Source organism: Hyaena hyaena, unplaced genomic scaffold (assembly GCF_003009895.1).
Source record: "Hyaena hyaena isolate Hyena2069 unplaced genomic scaffold, ASM300989v1 scaffold_1794, whole genome shotgun sequence".
Lineage (NCBI taxonomy): Eukaryota > Metazoa > Chordata > Mammalia > Carnivora > Hyaenidae > Hyaena > Hyaena hyaena.
In genome coordinates, this window is record NW_024082430.1 from 127148 (window position 1) to 133401 (window position 6254).

At 41.3% G+C, this 6254-nt stretch overlaps 1 pseudogene; it reads left to right on the forward strand.

Moving 5' to 3' along the window:
• Positions 1-659: 659 nt before the first annotated feature.
• On the forward strand, positions 660-2290 carry LOC120226679 (annotated as a pseudogene).
• The last annotated feature ends 3964 nt before the right edge of the window (positions 2291-6254 follow it).

Genomic DNA, 6254 nt, shown 5'->3' on the forward strand with positions numbered 1-6254 from the left:
CAAAAACAAACCCAAAAACAAATGAAAAAGAAGAAGAAAAAAAGGATAGTATTTAAATAATTTAAATAAACTTGGCCGTTATCTACAGAAGTCTCCAAATAGAGTGAAAAAATAAACAAGACCGACTTAGGACTCTTTCTGACCCAACAGTAAACCCACTGAAGATCTACTGAGTCCTGTTCTTTGGTTTATCCCTTCCTCTCACACACCACAAAATCATAGGACTGAACGTTCTTAGGGTATACAAATAAGAAAAAATGCTCCCCAAAAGATCCATCAAAACTACAGCATTCTCACTAAATTAGCCTTAGGACTTTTCTTCTCTACATATGAAAATGTAACTTAAAAAATTGTTTTCTTGGGTGGGGAGCACCTGGGTGGCTCAGGTGGTTAAGCATCCCACTGGTGGTTTTGGCTCAGGTCATGATCTCACAGTTTTGTGGGTCCCAGCCTCACATCTGGCTCTGCACTGACAGTGCGGAGCCTTCTTGGGATTCTGTCTGGCTCTCTCTCTCTGCCTCTCTCCCACTCAAGCTGTCTCTGTCTCTCTCAAAAATAAGTAAAAAAACTTAAAACAAAACAAAATCTTTTAAAATCAAAAACCAGGAGACCTGGAGGTCAAGGGGTCTCCAGCAAACTGTAGTGACTGCCACAGGGCCATGATAATATTGCTGGGTTTACTGCAAGTGGGTGTGTCCATGCTGGGCAGGCCACGGAGAGGGTGACCGACTGGCGACAGCTTCCTATCTAACGCTGCTAATTGCCTGCACCTTCACACTTGGCCCAGTCTTCCTGTTCTGCCTCGCAGTAGGCCCCTCTGCCCACTAGGGCGGAAAGTCCGCCATACATTTTCTCTCCAATTCCATTCCTTGGACATGCCATAGCATTTGGGAAAATTCCAACTTAATTCCTAAAAAATGCTTGAAAAGAATGGACCTGTATTTAGTTTTAGCACGGTGGGCAAGATATCTACTTCCCTTCCGGAGAGTGACGCTGCCATCCTGGTTTTTCATAGTAAACATGAGAACTTGAATGCCAAGAGTGCCTACAGGTGTCAGACAACACTTGTTTTGAGGAGGAGAGTTGCATATGAAGTGCTAACCCTAACTCTTTTTTGAGAAGAAAACGTTAAAAGTCGTCTTAACATAGCCCACTTCGGAAAGCACATTTCTATAACTGAAAGAGAGCGAGGGAGAGAGAGAATCCCAAGCAGGTTCCACACTGTCATCACAGAGCCAGATGTGAGACTTGAACCCACGAACTGTGAGATCATGTCCTGAGCCAAAATCAGGAGTCAGACACTCAATCATCTAAGCCACCGAGAGGCCCCAGAATACTTTCAAAGTTGAGGAGAAAATGGAGAGAAAAATTTGTTTGAAGCTCTTTCTGCGCTCATAATTTCAATACCCAGCCATTGTTTACATGGAAAGGAAATCAGAAGTCAACTCAATGAGACAGTGGCACAACTGTATACAGATTTGGAGGTTTTAGCCACATAGGCTGGCTACAGCCGGGTGGGCTCCCTTTGCCTAGTTTCAGACACAGGGACAGAGCTCATCAAGAGATCAAGAATATTTTCTATAAAGTGATCTAAAAATTCAGATAGTCAAAAGAAAAAAAAGATGACACTCTCCAAACTTTACTAGATTCTACTTACAGGAATGGACATCCTCTGACAGCAGAGGAAATGGCAGCCATGTTTTTTGGGCTTTCTTGGCAGGGCAGAAAGTATATCCTCAACCACTACACCTGGACAGGCTTCTTTTTGGCCACATGAGGCATTGAGAAAAACATAACTTAGAACAGAAAACAGTCTAGGAAGATCTGCCTCCTTTAATTTGTGACCAGCTGAAGCATCTAAATTTATTTGATAACTGTATAACAGAAACATCAAGACTATGACCTCCTATAATGAACATGATGAGAATGGCCCAAACCCCTCTGACTGCAGCAGGGTGTACCACTCCTCCAGGACATCAGGTGTGTGTTCCTCCCACTGTCAGTCAAAGACTTAAATAAACACTTATGGGTAGATCATCTGGACTTCAATCCTGATTGCTACCCATGGGACAGTCCAGCATCAGGAAAGAAGTTTGCCTACATGCCATTAAGGAGAATTTTGTTTATGTTCAAATCAAGACAATGTGGTCCACTAATGCTCCATTTATGTGAATTTAATCTCATCGCCAGGTATTTTCCCACTATGGATTATACAGCCATAATTCACACCCCTGAAAACCCAGTTATTCTGTTACAAAAGATCAAAGTGAAAAAGACTGCAAGGAACTGATACATGTCACATCACTATAAACCGCGTAAGAATTTGAAGAGAATGAAGTTTATGAAACAACTCCTGGTGTATTCCTCTTTTTTTAAGTATAATTTTAAAAGACAGCTACCTTGGGGCACCTGAATGGCTCAGTCAGTTAGGTGTCTGACTTTGGCTCAGGTCATGATCTCACGGTTCATGACTTTGAGCCCACATTGGGCTCTCTGCTGTCAGCACGGAGCCTGCATCAGATCCTCTGTCCTGCCCTCTCTCTGCCCCTCCCCCACTTACTCTATCTCTTTCTCAAAAATAAAGAGTAAAAAAAATTTTTTTAATTAAAAAAATAAAAGACAGCTACCTTAACTTACGCTTTTTATATTTTCTTAATTGAATGGTTCCATTAAATCTAATGGCATTTGAGATTATTTCCTAATAGTTTTATGATGGATATTTACTATATATGCGTTATTTAAGGAAATCAATCTCATTAGTGAAAAATTACTTAGGGGATCTTAGTAATTGATAGATTCTTAACAACATACATAGCTCTTGGCAAAGAAGTGCAGGGTATTGAGGTCTTGGACTAGATCTACAAGTATAAATGTCCACTGAGATACTTGGAAAACTTAGGCTATTTATATACTGGCTAATGTTTGTGTGTGTGTGGAGGGATGGGTAGGGAATAAACTCACATTTAAAGCCTTGGATAAAAGAGAATCCCATCAGTTGTTTTGGGATGAAGATATTCAGCAATGATGGAGGTATGTTGCAGAAAAATGCCCTTTGAAATTTTAACTAGAAGCATGGTCTCTAAGGAACTGAGAGATCTGACAATGACTTAGTAATGATGTTTCCTAAAAAAAAAAAAAAAAAAAAAAAATTATTATTAATACTAAAGACTACACATGCAATTTGATCTAATTAGTAAATGTTACATATTTATCTATCTCATAGATTCATATCTGGTTCCACATGGTCACATGTGTGTGAAAGCCCACGATAAAGTTCTTAAGGGATCATTTTTGTTCTCTTTGGCTCTATGTGGCTTCCTGTTTCCTCTCAAGAATCTAATTAGGGATATTTCTGGTCTCAGTTCTGTTTGTCAAAACTTAATTTAGGTTAACAACCTTTTTTTAAAAAAATACAAAATCAAGATCAGGAACTCTGGCTTTAAGAGTAATATGAAGCAGAGTCCTTGGGCAGGGGCGTTATCATTGGTCACATTGTGTGAAGCCTGGGTTCAAGAATCAACTCAAATTATAACTGGGGATCTGGTTATATATCTGTCATTTCACCCCATTGTCTATTTTTACCAGATGAAGCCAAACTGTTTTCCCTTAGGTATAAAGGAAGGATGCCAGAGGACTGTAAACTATGTGTGAAGGCAAAAATCCCTGCTGTCTGAGGGAAAAAAAAAACAAAAATCAACGGGCCACGATTTCTCCTGACAACTAAAAATATGTCCTTACATTATACCTGCAGTAAATATAATTTTTAAAACTTATTTATATCACCTCAATGTAAATTTGGTACTACTACCAAGTTATTCTTATTTTACAGATAGAAGACCATTGACAATATTTATTTTTTAAGGCAAGATTACTAATATCACTAAGTTAACAGAGTTGGGAAAAGATTAAACTGCAACCAGATTTTTGTCATCCCTTTTTTCTTTAGTTGATTAAAAATACTAAGAGAATCCTTGTAAACATGGATAGAAAATAGTATGTCAAAGAAGTCATCCCTACAGGAGTAGTTAACTGCACTTCAGCCCGTAGCAGAAACCAGATCTACTCTATCACCTGAAAACCAAGGGGGCAGGGAGGACAAAATACATGAAATAAGTTTTCAAGACACGGGACATCAAGTAATGAAGGGGATGGTGATCTCTAAGAGATGAGAAACAGACAATTGCCCCTCAGTTCCTTAAGAGATTTTACACAAGTCACAGCACAGGGAAGGGGACCGAGACGGAGCCCCACAGATGCCCTGAGCGGAGATCAAAGAATGGAGTCTGGATAGACCTTGGAGCTAGGCTTCTCAATGTAGTACAGGAATAGTAGCATCGTGCAGTTAGCATATCATTTTGCCTTCCCACAAAGATTCTCTATCAGAAACAGTTTGACCCTTGTATATGTGGTTTTGATTCCTTATTGAAAATGCTTCAATAGGTCTAATTTATCATTGTACTATGTCTGATTCCACAAAATGTGATTACAGATTTAATATGTTAAGTTTCACCATTTGAACTGCTCCCATTAGGAAAATAAGTAACCAGGACCATCCTGTAAAGCACAGATGTGTATGCTATATGGTCTATTCACATTCTGAAATGGGAGTAAAAGATTCTACATGAGCAGAAGCTTGTAGGTGACTCATAAAGGTTGCTGTCACACACATCATTACAATATCCCAGCCCAGAGTTTGCCAAACCATGACCAAAATGAAAAGAAGTATATATTTGCCCCACGTTAAGTGTCAGCTACCAGATTCTGTACAGAGGTATTAACTTACTAGCTATTTGTCATATTTGGGCCATATTGAGCCAAAATAGCCAACTAGTGACTTGGTCATCAGATGCATGCTTCGCCCTGGAGAGTGATTGATGCAGCCAGGAGCTGTGCAGCTGAAGCAGACCCTAGGGCTGCCTACATACCACTGCCTCAGCTGGTCTCAGTGGCTTGCCTCGTGGCCTAACCCAGGCCCCCGTTCCCCCAGGGATCGTCACCATGCCCTTCATAGGCTGAGGTGGTTTATCATGTTCATTTATGGTCACAAGTGGGCAAAGGAGCACCTAGAAAATTCAAGTGAATCATCTAGATTCCACTCATTTGTCACATCATGTAAAAACAGCGCCACCCACCTCCTGATGAAGAGAGTCACTTATTGCAGCCCAGACTGATTTCTTCTTATTGGTCTCTGGACATAAAAAGCCAGAAATGGTACAACATCCAACCACCACACATGAATTAACTATGGGGAACACAACGGGATAGAAGTATCTTTGAATCAGGGGTGCCTGGGTGGCTCAGTGGGTTAAGCATCTGACTTCGGCTCAGGTCATGATTTCATGGTTCATGAGTTCAAGCCCTGTGTCAAGTTATGTGCTGACAGCTCAGAGCCTGGAGCCTGCTTTGGATTCTGTATCCTCTCTCTCTGATCCTCTCCTGCTCATGTTCTGTCTCTCTCTCAAAAATAAATGTATTTTAAAAGTATCTTTGATTTAATGAGTATCAGTGACTTAAAGGACATCAAATCTTGCAGAGTATTGCCTCTGAGCTGCTGCCATCAGTGTCTTCAGCACACCATTACATGCTTCTAGAAGCCATCCTGGTAGTGAGTTCACACCATCTCCCAGGATCTCAAACAGGATGTTAAATCCTATTCAGATAACCTACAACCTAGGGACCTAATGTGGGTGCTATTTAACTCTCCCTATTTTTTGTTCTATCTTGATCTTCACCCCAATTCCTGCCTCACATACTCTTCCAGCTCCTCCCTAGTCCATGCTGGCCAATTCTTGCAGATCCTGTGGGGTAGGGTCTATTTTTCTCTGCAGGCCCAGCACCTCTCCAGCTGAGTTTTCCTTAAACCAAATTATAGTTACTTAGCCCTAATTCAAGGCCTAGTCGCCTGGAGATAGGACAAGTCCCGAAGGGGGCACCTGTTAACCAAGCAGAGCTCTGCATTGCCACTCAGCTCGGGGTGGAGTGGGAGTGCCCTAACCAGAGAGGGGTGGGGCACGACTGTAGGCTCAGAAAGTTCAGTAGTCAGTGGAGTAAACATCTTTAGCAGCATCCATTCAGGTGCCTCCACCTCACTTGTTGGGGTCCTGGCTATTCCCAAAAAGGGTCTTGACCTTGGCAGAACAGACCTGCCTTGATTGGCGACTCTCTTTGAACTTTATCCATACATACTATGAAGTCCTGGCCTTGGTCCTCAGTTCTCTCAGCCATCAGGCTGCAAGAGATGAAAAACTAGTTCC